This window comes from Cryptomeria japonica, unplaced genomic scaffold (assembly GCF_030272615.1).
Source record: "Cryptomeria japonica unplaced genomic scaffold, Sugi_1.0 HiC_scaffold_104, whole genome shotgun sequence".
In the NCBI taxonomy this organism is placed as follows: Eukaryota; Viridiplantae; Streptophyta; class Pinopsida; order Cupressales; family Cupressaceae; genus Cryptomeria; species Cryptomeria japonica.
Window position 1 is genome coordinate 75,001 of NW_026728926.1, and position 15,000 is coordinate 90,000.

Here is a 15,000-nt window from a genome sequence, read left to right on the forward strand (position 1 = left end):
GCTCCGAAGTGTGCTCCAAGGTGCGGCCTGCACGAAGTCGGAGCCCGGTTTGCCCCGGGTGTGCACCTCGGGTGGGCACCTTGGTGCGCATGCCTTGCCTGGGCTGCGCACCAGGGCGGGCTCAAGATGGCACCCGCGTTCCTTTTTTTTCACTATCTTTCAAAACGGAAATTTTAAAATCTCATTTTTTTTTGCCTTTTTCTGGAAATTAGTGAAGGCAGCGCATCAAAGGTGCGCACCTCGCTGCCCACCACGGTGCGCAACGCCGGTGGGCACCCGGGAGTGCTTCGAAGTGTGCTCCAAGGTGCTGCGTGCACGTTGTCGGAGCCCGGTTTGCCCCGGGTGCGCACCTCGCGTGCACCTTCGTCGGGGTGGGCACCTTGGCTGGGTTTGCCCCGGCTGCGCTCCGAAGCGGGGTTATTGGAGCGCCGCCTCTTTTTTTGTCGGAGCGTTTGGTGGGGTTTCTCGCATTGGCTCTTCCGAGGCCCGGTTGCCACCCTGGCGCGCACGAAGTCGGAAGTAGGGTTAATTGCCCGGGTGCGCACCTTTGCCAGGGTGGGCACCTTACCTGGGCTGCGCACCAGGGCGGGCTCAAGATGGCACGCGCGTTCCGTTTTTTTCACTATCTTTCAAAACGGAAATTTTAAAATCTCCTTTTTTTTTTGCCTTTTCTGGAAATTAGTGAAGGCAGCGCATCAAAGGTGCGCACCTCGCTGCCCACCTTGGTGTGCTCTGAGGTGCGCACCCGGGAGCGCTACGAAGTGTGCTCCAAGGTGCGGCGTGCACGTTGTCGGAGCCCGGTTTGCCCCGGGTGCGCACCTCGCCTGCACCTTGGCCGGGGTGGGCACCTTGGCTGGGTTTGCCCAGGGTGCGCTCCGAAGCGGGGTTACTGGAGCGCCCCCTCTTTTTTTGTCAGAGCGTTTGGTGGGGTTTCTCGCATTGGCTCTTCCCAGGCCCGGTTGTTGGGTGCGCTCCCACCCTGGCGCGCGCGAAGTTGGAAGTTGGGTTAATTGCCCGGGCGCGCACCTTCGCCAGGGTGGGCACCTTGGTGCGCACACCTTGGCTGGGCTGCGCACCAGGGCGGGCTCAAGATGGCACCAGCATTCCCTTTTTCTCACTATCTTTCAAAACGGAAATTTTAAAATCTCGTTTTTTTTTTGCCTTTTATGGAAATTAGTGAAGGCATCGCATCAAAGGTGCGCACCTCGCTGCCCACCTTGGTGTGCTCCGAGGTGCCCACCACGGTGCGCAACGCCGGTGCGAACCCGGGAGCGCCCCGATGTGTGCTCCAAGGTGCGGCGTGCACGAAGTCGGACCCCGGTTTGCCCCGGGTGCGCACCTCGCGTGCACCTTGGTGCGCACACCTTGGCTGGGTTGCGCGGCCTGGTGGGCACCATGGTGCGCACCAAGGAGTGCTCCGAAGTGTGCTCCAAGGTGCGGCGTGCACGAAGTCGGAGCCCGGTTTGCCCCGGGTACGCACCTCGCGTGCACCTTCGCCGGGGTGGGCACCTCGGCTGGGTTGCGCGCCCTGGTGTGCACCAAGGAGCGCTCCGAAGTGTGCTCCAAGGTGCGGCGTGCACGAAGTCGGAGCCCGGTTTGCCCCGGGTGCGCACCTTCGCCGCGGTGCGCACCATGGCGTGCACGAAGTCGGAGCCCGGTTTGCCCCGGGTGCGCACCTCGCGTGCACCTTCGGCGGGGTTGCGCGCCCTGGTGGGCACCATGGTGCGCACCAAGGAGCGCTCCGAAGTGTGCTCCAAGGTGCGGCGTGCACGAAGTCGGAGCCCGGTTTGCCCCGGGTGCGCACCTCGCGTGCACCTTCGGCGGGGTTGCGCGCCCTGGTGGGCACCATGGTGCGCACCAAGGAGCGCTCCGAAGTGTGCTCCAAGGTGCGGCGTGCACGAAGTCGGAGCCCGGTTTGCCCCGGGTGCGCACCTCGCGTGCACCTTCGCCGCGGTGGGCACCATGGCGTGCACGAAGTCGGAGCCCGGTTTGCCCCGGGTGCGCACCTCGCGTGCACCTTCGCCGGGGTGGGCACCTCGGCTGGGTTGCGCGCCCTGGTGCGCACCAAGGAGCGCTCCGAAGTGTGCTCCAAGGTGCGGCGTGCACGAAGTCGGAGCCCGGTTTGCCCCGGGTGCGCACCTCGCGTGCACCTTCGCCAGGGTGGGCACCTCGGTGCGCACACCTTCTCAATGTTTTCTTGCCTTTTCTGGAAATTGGTGAAGGCAGCGCATCAAAGGTGCGCACCTCGGTGTGCTCCGAGGTGCGAACCCGAGAGCGCTCCGAGGTGCCCACGAAGTCGAAAGTCGGGTTAATTGCATTGTTTTCCCCGGGTGCGCTCCGAGGTGCGCAACATCGGCGCGCACCAAGGAGGGCTCCGAAGTGTGCTCCAAGGTGCGCACGATGGCGTGCACCTCTGGTGCGCACGATTCGGAGCTCGGTTTGACCGGGGTGCGCACACCTTGGCTGGGTTGCGCACCTTTTGTGCGCTCCAAGGTGCGCACGAAGTCGGAGCTCGGTTTGCCCCGGGTGCGCACCTTCGCCAGGGTGCGCACCTTGATGCGCACGCCTTGGCTGGGCTGCGCACCTTGGTGGGCGCCATGGTGCGCACCTTTCGTGCGCTCCAAGGTGCGCACGAAGTCGGAGCTCGGTTTGCCCCGGGTGCGCACCTTGGTGGGCGCCATGGTGCACTCCGAGGTGCCCAAGATTGGTGCGCACCAAGGAGCGCTCCGAAGTGCGCTCCAAGGTGCGCGCGAAGTCGAAAGTTGGGTTAATTGTCCGGTTTGCCTCGGGTGCGCACCTTGCGTGCACCTTCGCCAGGGTGGGCGCCTTGGTGCGCACACCTTGGCTGGGCTGCGCACACCTTGGCACCCGCGTTTCCTTCATTTTAAATTTTTTTTTTTTACAATCTCTCAAGTGGGAAATTCTATAATCTCAACTTTTTTTGCCTTTTCAGGAAACTTTTGAATGGAGCGCATCATTGGTGCGCTCCGAAGTGTGCTCCAAAGCTCTCTCCAGCTGCGTGCACCTGCCCCGGCCGCGCACCCGGCCCCGCCCAGCTTCGCTCACCTGTCCCGGGCGTCTGGTGCGGAACCTTAGAGTAAGAAACATCACCGTGCACCTTGGCCAACGTGCGCGACTCGACCGAGCGCGCACTGGCCGAGGTGCACACCGATTTCACCTGGGTGCGCGCGCAGCACCTCGGGCGCACCGGGGTGCGCGCACAACGCCCGGGTTGCACCGTGGCCTGTGTGCTCGGGGCGCCTCGGGTGCGCGCTCGGTGTCGCCCCCCGCGCGCGCGGTAGTGCGGGCAGCGCACCCCGGCCCGGCCCGGCCCCGACGAGAACGCAAACGGGCAAAAGGTTTATTCAAATAGCATTGCGACGCCCGGCGAAAAACTAAAAAAGGGTGCAACACCGGGACTTCCCGGGAGGTCACCCATCCCAGTACTACTCCGGCCCAAGCGCGCTTAACTGCGGAGTTCTGATGGGATCCGGTGCACTAACGCTGGTATGATCGCACCCGTTATGAGCTTGTCGCAGTGTGTACTTAGCAAACCGCGACCCACGTGCGAATCCACCCCGGCCACCCACCCCCGTCGAGGTGCACACCCTCCCTCGCGAAGTGCGCCCCGTTCGCCAAGTGTGAGCCCTGCCCGGGTGCGCGCACCTTGCTAGGGCGTCGGGTGTGCACCCGGCCCGGCCTACGTGCGTGCACCTGGAGGGGGCGTCGTGTGCGTGCAGTGTCCCGTCTGCAACGCGGTGCCCACACACCACCTCGGGCGCAACGACCTGCGCTCACATGTGGGCCGAGTGCACCTTGGTGCATGTTCGGGGCGCCTCGGGTGCACGCTCGATCTTGCCCTGGTGCACCAAGGCGCTCGGTTTGCCCCGGGTGCGCACTTGGTGCAAGGTGGGCACCCAAAATAGGGATCAAGCACCAAAACACAAGTTTCGGGATGCAAAATGGGACCCAAGGACCACAAATGCGTTCCAAGACCCATGATGGGTCCACGAGAACAAAAATGTGTTCCGAGACTTAATAAACAAATATTGGGTTTTAGGAGAAGAAACATGCTCTGATGCCCAAAACGAGAATCGACCCCGAAAAGGCCACAGGCCAAAAGTGGGATGCGAGACAAAAAAAAATGGGACCCGAGGACCAAAATTGGGTTCCCAGGTCGAAGACAGGGCAACCGGACAAGAAACGACCTCTAAGGCTCGAAATGAGTCCCGACGACTAAAACTTGACAAGAAGCACCCATCAGGCACCCAACTCGACACCCATGGGATGCCGACCCACCCGGGCTTCCACCTAGCACACCTTGGCACCCACCCACCCTCGCACCCAACCTCGCACCCAACTTAGCACCTTTGAACCCACATTGGCACTCACCCTGACCCTGGCACCTTGGAACCCACATTGGCACTCACCTTGACCCTGGCACCCACCTTTGCACTCACCTTGGGACCCACCCTGGCTCCCACCTCGGCACCCACCCAGACACCCACCTTGGTTCCTTGGCACCCACCTTGGATCCTTGGCACCCACCCCGACACCCACCTTGGCACGCAACTTGGCTACTTGCCACCCACCTTGGCTCCTTGACGCCCACCCCGACAACCACCCCGTGACCTACCCTGGCTAGGGTTGGTGCACACCCACCCTGGTGCCCACCTTGGCACCCACCCTATGACCCACCTTGGCACGCACCTTAGTACCCACCCCGTTACCCACCCTAGGACCCACCCCGTGACCCACCTTGGCCAGGGTGGGTGCACCCACCCTGGTGCCCACCTTGGCACCCACCCATCCTAGCACCCAGCCTGTGACCGGGCTTGGAACCCAACCTTGCACCCGCACCCGTCTTGGCCAGTGTGGGTGCGCACCCATCCTGGCACCCACGTTGTGACACACCCTTTAACCCACGCACCCTAGCACCCACGTTGGCACCCACCTTGGAACCCAACCTAGCAACTTGGCACCCACCCCGTGACCCACCTTGGCATCCACCATAGCAGTCGCCGACTTGGCACCCACCTCGGCACCCACCTTGACACTTGTGGACCCACCTTGCCACTCACCCTAGCATCGACCCATCCTAGCACCCACCCTGGCACCTTTGCACCCTAGCACTCACCCATCCTAGCACCTAACCTGTGACCCACCTTGACACTCACCCTCGCACCCACCTTGGAACCCAACCTAGCACCCACCCACCCTGACACCAACCCTAGCACCTACCCACCCTTGCACCCACCCTGTGACCCATCTTGGCACCCACCCATCCTACCACTCAACCTATCACCCACCTTCTCACCCACCTTGGCATCCACCTTAGCACCCACCCACACTGGCACCTTGGCACCCACCTCGGGCAAGGTGGGTGCACACCCACCCTGGCACCCAATTTAGAACCCACCGAGCATGTTACCCACCTTGGCACCCACATTGCAGCCCACCCTAGTACCCACCCTATGACCCACATTGGCATCCACACCCTAGCACCCAGGCACCTCGACACCCGCCTTGACACCCACCCTAGCACTGAACCTGTGACCCACCTTGGAACTCACCCTAGAACCCACCCACCCTGTGAACCACCTTGGCATCCACCTTAGCACCCACCCACCTTGGCACCCACTCTAGCACTCACCCATCCTAACACCCAACTTGTTACCCACCTTGGCACCCGCCCTCGCGTCCACCTTGAAACCCACCCTAGCACCCACCCACGCAGGAGCCCACCTTGGCACCCAACCTAACACCCACGCATCCTGGCACCCAACTTGTGACCCACCTTGGAACCCACCCTAGTACCCACCTTTGAACCCACTATATCACCAACCCACCTTGGCACCCACCCTATGACCCTCTTTGGAATCCACCCTAGCACGCACCCACCCTGGCACCCACCATGGAGCGCACCCTAGCACCCACCCACCTCGGCACGCACCTCAACACCCACCTTGGTGTGCGCACTGCGCCAACCTCTCAAAGACCCTATGTGGTGCGCTCCAAAGTGTACACCTTTGGTGCGCTCCAAGGTGCGCACCTTTGGTGCACACCGAGGTGCACACCAAAGTGTGCACCGAGGTGAGCACCAAAGTGCACTCCAGGGTGCACACCAAGGCGTGCACCTTTGGTGCGGTCAATGCAAACGAATTCGGAAGTTGGGGTCGATGTCCTAATCGCTGCTGCAGACTACACGTATGAGAATCGGACAAATAGCTTTATATAGGGGAGGTGTTGCGTTTGATGGGTCGACTCCCCTGGTTGTGTGCACTGCACCAACTTCAAAGACCCTGTCTTGTTTAAGAAGTCAAAAGTTGGGGTGGATGTCCTAATCATTGCTGCAGTCTACGCATGTATGAGAATCAGACAAATAGCTTATATAGGGGAGGTGTTGCATTCGGTGGGTTGACTCCCCTGGTTGTGCGCACTGCGCCAACCTCAAAGACCCCGCATAGCAGAAGAAGTCGGAAGTCGGATTTTGGTGAGCACCAAGGCGTGCACCTTTGGTGCGGTCAACGCAGACGAATTCAGAAGTTGGGGTGGATGTCCTAATCGTTGTTGCAGGCTACACATGTATGAGAATCAGACAAATAGCTTATATAGGGGAGGTGTTGGGTTTGATGGGTCAACTCCCTTGGTTGTGCGCATTACGCCAACCTCAAAGACCTTGTTTTCGTTAAGAAGTCAAAAGTTGGGGTCAATGTCCTAATGGCTCCTGCAGGCTACACATGTATGAGAATCGGACAAATAGCTTATATAGGGGAGGTGTTGGGTTTGATGGGTCGACTCCCCTGGTTGTGCGCATTACGTCAACCTCAAAGACCTTGTTTTCGTTAAGAAGTCAAAAGTTGGGGTCGATGTCCTAATTGCTCCTGTAGACTACACATGTATGAGAATCAGACAAATAGCTTATATAGGGGAGGTGTTGGGTTTGATGGGTTGACTCCCCTAGTTGTTCGCATTACACCAACCTCAAAGACCTTGTTTTCGTTTAGAAGCCGAAAGTTGGGGTCGATGTCCTAATTGCTCCTGCAGGCTACGCATGTATGAGAATCAGACAAATAGCTTATATAGGGGAGGTGTTGGGTTTGATGGGTCGACTCCCCTGGTTGTGCGCATTGCGCCAACCTCAAAGACCCTGCATTGCGGATGAAGTCGAAAGTCAGAGTTTGGTGTGCTACAAGGTGTGGTCGAAGGTGCTCACCTAGGTGTGCACCTTTGGAGCACAGGAAAAGTGCCCTCCAAAAGTGCGCACCTTTGGAGTGCACAAAAGTGCCCTCCAAAAGTGCGCACCTTTGGAGCGCAGAAAAGTGCCCTCCAAAAAGTGCCCTCCAAAAGTGCGCACCTTTGGAGCGCAGAAAAGTGCCCTCCAAAAGTGCGCACCTTTGGAGCGCAGAAAAGTGCCCTCCAAAAAGTGCCCTCCAAAAGTGCGCACCTTTGGAGCGCAGAAAAGTGCCCTCCAAAAGTGCGCACCTTTGGAGCGCAGAAAAGTGCCCTCCAAAAAGTGCCCTCCAAAAGTGCGCACCTTTGGAGCGCAGAAAAGTGCCCTCCAAAAAGTGCCCTCCAAAAGTGCGCACCTTTGGAGCGCAGAAAAGTGCCCTCCAAAAAGTGCCCTCCAAAAGTGCGCACCTTTGGAGCGCAGAAAAGTGCCCTCCAAAAAGTGCCCTCCAAAAGTGCGCACCTTTGGAGCGCAGAAAAGTGCCCTCCAAAAAGTGCCCTCCAAAAGTGCGCACCTTTGGAGCGCAGAAAAGTGCCCTCCAAAAGTGCGCACCTTTGGAGCGCACAAAAGTGCCCTCCAAAAGTGCGCACTTTTGGTGCGCACCAAGGCGCTGGTTCGGTCGTTGCAGGCGAGTTCGGAAGTTGGGGTCGATGTCCTGAGCGGAGGTGCAAACTACACAGGTGTCGGAATCGGACAAATAGCTTATATAGGGGAGGTGTATGCTTCGATGGGTCGACTCCCCAGGTTGAGCGCACCGCGCCAACCTCAAAGACCCTACGGTATGGATGAAGTCGGAAGTTGGGTCCGATGACCAATTCGATTAGTAGGTATGCTCATGAGGTCGGAATTTGGGTCCGATGACCTGCCATGTGCAGGAAGGCGAATGTTGACACTGTGCGTTGCAAGGTGCACACCAAGGCGCTGGTGCGGTCTTTTTAGTCGAGTTCGGAAGTTGGGGTCGATGTCCTGATCGGAGGTGCAAGCTACACAGGTGTGGGAATCGGACAAATAGCTTATATAGGGGAGGTGTATGCTTCGTTGGATCGACTCCCCGGGTTGAGCGCACCGCGCCAACCTCAAAGACCCTACGGTATGGATGAAGTCGGAAGTTGGGTCCGATGACCGATTCGATATGTAGGCATACTCGCGAGGTCGGAATTTGGGTCCGATGACCTGCCACGTGCAGGAAGGCGAATGTTGGCACTGTGCGTTGCAAGGTGCGCACCAAGGCGCTGGTTCGGTCGTTGGAGGCGAGTTCGGAAGTTGGGGTCGATGTCTTGATCGGAGGTGCAAACTACACAGGTGTGGGAATCGGACAAATAGCTTATATAGGGGAGGTGTATGCTTCGTTGGGTCGACTCCCCGGGTTGAGCGCACCGCGCCAACCTCAAAGACCCTACGGTATGGATGAAGTCGGAAGTTGGGTCCGATGACCGATTCGATATGTAGGCATACTCGCGAGGTCGGAATTTGGGTCCGATGACCTGCCATGTGCAGGAAGGCGAATGTTGGGACTGTGCGTCGCAAGGTGCGCACCAAGGCGCTGGTGCCGTCGTTGCAGTCGAGTTCGGAAGTTGGGGTCGATGTCCTGGTCAGAGGTGCAAACTACACAGGTGTGGGAATCGGACAAATAGCTTATATAGGGGAGGTGTATGCTTCGATGGGTCGACTCCCTGGGTTGAGCGCACCGCGCCAACCTCAAAGACCCTACAGTATGGATGAAGTCGGAAGTTGGGTCCGATGACCGATTCGATACGTAGGCATATTGGCGAGGTCTGAATTTGTGTCCGATGACCTGCCATGCGCAGGAAGGCGGAATTTGGGTCCGATGACCGAGTTGATGGCGTGCCATGCGCAGAAAGGCGGAATTTGGGTCCGATGACCGAGTTGATGTTGATGGCCCGCCATGCACAGGAAGGCGGAATTTGGGTCCGATGACCGATTTGAAGGCGTGCCATACGCAAAAAGGCGGAGTTTGGGTCCGATGACCGAGTTGATATTGATGGCCCGCCATGCGCAGGAAGGCGGAATTTGGGTCCGATGACCTGACATACGCATGGAGTCCGACTCGGGGGCCGATGTTCGATTCGATGACTTGCATTGTGGGTAAAGTCGGAAGTTGTGGTCTTTGACCCGATTCGATGACCAGACTTCGGCTGCTTGAGAATCGGACAAATAACTTATATAGGGGAGGTAGTGTTCTCGAGCATCCTCCCCCCGTGCCCGTTTATGTCGATTGATGTTGGTGCTCGACTGGTTGGAGCGCTCGGATGCAAAAATCTTGCACCAGGATTTATCGATTGTGATGGACACGGCAAGTCTCCTGATTGCTATGCAGGAGCTCATCGTGAATCTCTATGCGGCCTTGGTATGGACTCGACCTGCGGAATGGTTCGGCAATGGTAGTCGCTCCAACACGTCCTTGCAATGGCCACAGAGGTGATTCGACTAGAGCTCCAGTCTAGCTTTTGGGTTGCTTGGCGGACTGGTATAGCCGCGATCGAGTTCCGGCCATGAACGTTTTAGATAGCTCTTGGGCTTTCTGGGACGGAAGTCGGAAGTTTGGGCTGTTGTCCGATTTGATGACCATTCTTCGGATGTGTGAGAATCGGACAAATAACTTATATAGGGGACTGTGTTGTCTCACGCAGCCCCCTCCGTGCCCCTCTATCTCGACCGATGTTGGTGCTTGAAAGGGTTGGGATCGCTCGGATTTATAAACGTGCACCACCATTTGTCGAGTGTGAGGGACGCGGCAGGTCTCCTAAATGCTATGCGGGCGCTCTCTGAGAATCTCTATCCGGCCTCGACACAGACTAGTCTTGCTGAATGGTTTGGCACTGGTAGTCGATCCAACACGTCGTTGTTGTGGCCGCCTAGGCGATTCGATTCGAGCCCCCGTCTAGCTTTTGGGTTGCTTGGCGGATTTTGCCCTATCCGCAAGTGAGCTCGGTCCCTAAACGTTCGAGAAACCCGATTGCTATGCGCCGACTCTCTTTCTTGCGAGCCTCCATCTAGCTTTTGGGTCTCTACGGAACGGAAGTCGGAATCTGGGACCGTTGTTTGATTCGACGAGGCAGACTACGGTTGTGCGAGAATCGGACAAATAACTTATATAGGGGAGGTGTTGACTGGAGCATTCTCCCCCGTGCCCCTCTAACTCGACCAATGCTGGCGCTCGAACGGTGGTAGCGCTCGGATTTTCATTGAGCGCCAGCATTGGTCGATTTAGAGGGGCATGCGAGATTCCCGAATGCTATGCGAGGGCTCTAACGGAAATGTCTATTGGTTTCGGTATGGATGCAATTGCGAGTGGTTCGGCAAAGGTAGTCGTTCCGATGCGTCCATGTCGTGGCCAAATCGATAATTCGATTTGAGCCCTCGTATAGCATTTGGGTCTCTCGATGTGATTCCGCATTCCAGTCCCTTTGGGCACTGCTTGAGCCGCATCCCAGGGGGTTCCCTTCCCAATAATCTGCCTCGCAACCCGATTGCTATGCGGTGAGGCTCCTCGGCCGCCTCGGAACTATCTGTGTATCAGACGCATCGCGGGATAAGGGGTTGGCAACGGTAGTCGCCCCAAGCGCGTCCGATGCTTGGACCATTCCGAGGCGGCCCTGAAGCCTCTTCCGTCTAGCCGTTGGGTCCTTCTCGCCGCATCCCTCGCCTCGCACCCCGATTGCTATGCGGTGAGGCTCCTCGGCCGCCTCGGAACTATCTGTGTATCGGACGCGTCGCGGGATAAGGGGTTGTCACTGGTAGTCGCCCCAAGCGTGTCCGATGCTTGGACCATTCCGAGGCGGCCCTGAAGCCTCTTCCGTCTAGCCGTTGGGTCCTTCTCGCCGCATCCCTCGCCTCGCACCCCGATTGCTATGCGGTGAGGCTCCTCGGCCGCCTCGGAACTATCTGTGTATCGGACGCGTCGCGGGATAAGGGGTTGTCATTGGTAGTCGCCCCAAGCGCGTCCGATGCTTGGACCATTCCGAGGCGGCCCTGAAGCCTCTTCCGTCTAGCCGTTGGGTCCTTCTCGCCGCATCCCTCGCCTCGCACCCCGATTGCTATGCGGTGAGGCTCCTCGGCCGCCTTGGAACTATCTGTGTATCGGACGCGTCGCGGGATAAGGGGTTGTCACTGGTAGTCGCCCCAAGCGCGTCCGATGCTTAGACCATTCCGAGGCGGACCCGAAGCCTCTTCCGTCTAGCCGTTGGGTCCTTCTCGCCGCATCCTTCGCCTCGCACCCCGATTGCTATGCGGTGAGGCTCCTCGGCCGCCTCGGAACTATCTGTGTATCGGACGCGTCGCGGGATAAGGGGTTGTCACTGGTAGTCGCCCCAAGCGCGTCCGATGCTTGGACCATTCCGAGGCGGACCCGAAGCCTCTTCCGTCTAGCCGTTGGGTCCTTCTCGCCGCATCCCTCGCCTCGCACCCCGATTGCTATGCGGTGAGGCTCCTCGGCCGCCTTGGAACTATCTGTGTATCGGACGCGTCGCGGGATAAGGGGTTGTCACTGGTAGTCGCCCCAAGCGCGTCCGATGCTTGGACCATTCCGAGGCGGACCCGAAGCCTCTTCCGTCTAGCCGTTGGGTCCTTCTCGCCGCATCCCTCGCCTCGCACCCCGATTGCTATGCGGTGAGGCTCCTCGGCCGCCTTGGAACTATCTGTGTATCGGACGCGTCGCGGGATAAGGGGTTGTCACTGGTAGTCGCCCCAAGCGCGTCCGATGCTTGGACCATTCCGAGGCGGACCCGAAGCCTCTTCCGTCTAGCCGTTGGGTCCTTCTCGCCGCATCCCTCGCCTCGCACCCCGATTGCTATGCGGTGAGGCTCCTCGGCCGCCTTGGAACTATCTGTGTATCGGACGCGTCGCGGGATAAGGGGTTGTCACTGGTAGTCGCCCCAAGCGCGTCCGATGCTTGGACCATTCCGAGGCGGCCCCGAAGCCTCTTCCGTGTAGCCGTTGGGTCCTTCTCGCCGCATCCCTCGCCTCGCACCCCGATTGCTATGCGGTGAGGCTCCTCGGCCGCCTTGGAACTATCTGTGTATCGGACGCGTCGCGGGATAAGGGGTTGTCACTGGTAGTCGCCCCAAGCGCGTCCGATGCTTGGACCATTCCGAGGCGGCCCCGAAGCCTCTTCCGTGTAGCCGTTGGGTCCTTCTCGCCGCATCCCTCGCCTCGCACCCCGATTGCTATGCGGTGAGGCTCCTCGGCCGCCTTGGAACTATCTGTGTATCGGACGCGTCGCGGGATAAGGGGTTGAAACTGGTAGTCGCCCCAAGCGCGTCCGATGCTTGGACCATTCCGAGGCGGACCTGAAGCCTCTTCCCTCTAGCCGTTGGGGCTTTCTCGCCGCATCCCTCGCCTCGCACCCCGATTGCTATGCTGTGAGGCTCCTCGGCCGCCTTGGAACTATCTGTGTATCGGACGCATCGCGGGATAAGGGGTTGGCAGTGGTAGTCGCCCCAAGCGCATCCGATGCTTGGACCATTCCGAGGCGGCCCTGCAGCCTCTTCCGTCTAGCCGTTGGGGCCATCTCGCCGCATCCCCCACCTCGCACCACGATTGCTATGCGGTGAGGCTCCTTGGCCGCCTCGGAACTATCTGTGTATCGGACGCATCGCGGGATAAGGGGTTGTCACTGGTAGTCGCCCCAAGCGCGTCCGATGCTTGGACTATTCCGAGGCGGCCCTGCAGCCTCTTCCGTCTAGCCGTTGGGGCCATCTCGCTGCATCCCCCACCTCCTCGGCCGCCTCGGAACTATCTGTGTATCGGACGCATCGCGGGATAAGGGGTTGGCAGTGGTAGTCGCCCCAAGCGCGTCCGATGCTTGGACTATTCCGAGGCAGCCCTGCAGCCTCTTCCGTCTAGCCTTTGGGGCCATCTCGCCGCATCCCTCGCCTCGCACCCCGATTGCTATGCGGTGAGGCTCCTCGGCCGCCTGGGAACTATCTTCGTATCGGACGCATCGCGGGATAAGGGGTTGTCACTGGTAGTCGCCCCAAGCGCGTCCGATGCTTGGACTATTCCGAGGCGGCCCTGTGGCCTCTTCCGTCTAGCCGTTGGGGCCATCTCGCCGCATCCCCCACCTCGCACCCCGATTGCTATGCGGTGAGGCTCTTCGGCCGCCTTGGAACTATCTTCGTATCGGACGCATCGCGGGATAAGGGGTTGTCACTGGTAGTGGCCCCAAGCGCGTCCGATGCTTGGACTATTCCGAGGCGGCCCTGCAGCCTCTTCCGTCTAGCCGTTGGGGCCATCTCGCCGCATCCCCCACCTCGCACCCCGATTGCTATGCGGTGAGGCTCCTCGGCCGCCTTGGAACTATCTTCGTATCGGACGCATCGCGGGATAAGGGGTTGTCACTGGTAGTCGCCCCAAGCGCGTCCGATGCTTGGACTATTCCGACGCGGCCCTGTGGCCTCTTCCGTCTAGCCGTTGGGGCCATCTCGCCGCATCCCCCACCTCGCACCCCGATTGCTATGCGGTGAGGCTCCTCGGCCGCCTTGGAACCATCTTCGTATCGGACGCATCGCGGGATAGGGGGCTGTCACTGGTAGTCGCCCCAAGCGTGTCCGATGCTTGGACCATTCCTAGGCGGCCCTGAAGCCTCTTCCGTCTAGCCGTTGGGGCCTTCCCGCCCCATCCCTCGCCTCGCACCCCCGATTGCTATGCGGTGAGGCTCCTCGGCCGCCTTGGAACCATCTGTGTATCGGACGCATCGCGGGATAAGGGGTTGGCACTGGCAGTCGCCCCAAGCGCGTCCGATGCTTGGACCATTCCGAGGTGGCCCTGAAGCCTCTTCCGTCTAGCCGTTGGGGCCTTCCCGCCCCATCCCTCGCCTCGCACCCCGATTGATATGCGGTGAGGCTCCTCGGCCGCCTTGGAACTATCTGTGTATCGGACGCATCGCGGGATAAGGGGTTGGCACTGGTAGTCGTCCCAATCGCATCCGATGCTTGGACCATTCCGAGGCGGCCCTGCAGCCTCTTCCGTTTAGCCGTCGGGGCCTTCCCGCCGCATCCCTCGCCTCGCATCCCGATTCCTATGCGGTGAGTCTTCTCGGCCGCCGCGGAACTATACCTGTTATTGCTACTGCATCCTTCGGCTGGTAACCTCCTCTGCCGCCTTGGAACGTTCTCTTTGTCGGACGCGTCGCGGGATAAGGGGTTGGCACTGGTAGTCGCCCCAAGCGCGCCCGATGCATAGACCGCTCCGAGTCGACCTTGCTTTCAGCCTCTCACATGCATAGACCTCTCTGAGTCGACCCTGCAGCCTCTCACGTTTAGCCTTTGGAATCTCGCCTCACAACATGATTGCTATCCTTGATGCATCCCTTGCCTCGAGCCCTGATTGCTTTCTTGGCTGCATCCCTCCTCTCCTCACAGCCCGGTTGTCATCACTGCTTCATCCGTCGCTTCATGCATTCTGGCTGCTGGGCCCTTCCCACCGCACACCTCGATTGCTATCTCTTCTGCATCACACACCCCGATTGCTATCTCTGCTACATCCCTCGGCTCTCACTTCTGCATCCTTCGCCTCACACCTCGATTGCTATCAATGCTGCATCCGTAACCTCACACCCCGATTGCTATGCGGGGAGGCTCCTTGGCCGCCTTGGAAATTTCTGTGTGTCGGACGCACCGCGGGATAAGGGGTTGGCACTGGTAGTCGCCCCAAGTGCGCCCGATTCTTAGACCGCTTCGAGGTGACCTCGTAGCCTCTTTCGTCCAGGCTTCCTGCCTTCAACGCCCTTTTTACACCTCGATTGCTAT

The 15,000-nt window shown here is 59.6% G+C and overlaps 1 non-coding gene across 1 annotated transcript; it reads right to left on the reverse strand.

The window, feature by feature from the left end:
• Window positions 1-3,402: 3,402 nt before the first annotated feature.
• LOC131865185 (5S ribosomal RNA) lies at window positions 3,403-3,521 on the reverse strand. Its single transcript, XR_009363914.1, has one exon. It is a non-coding gene; the product is annotated as a 5S ribosomal RNA (ribosomal RNA).
• Between the last annotated feature and the right edge of the window lie 11,479 nt (window positions 3,522-15,000).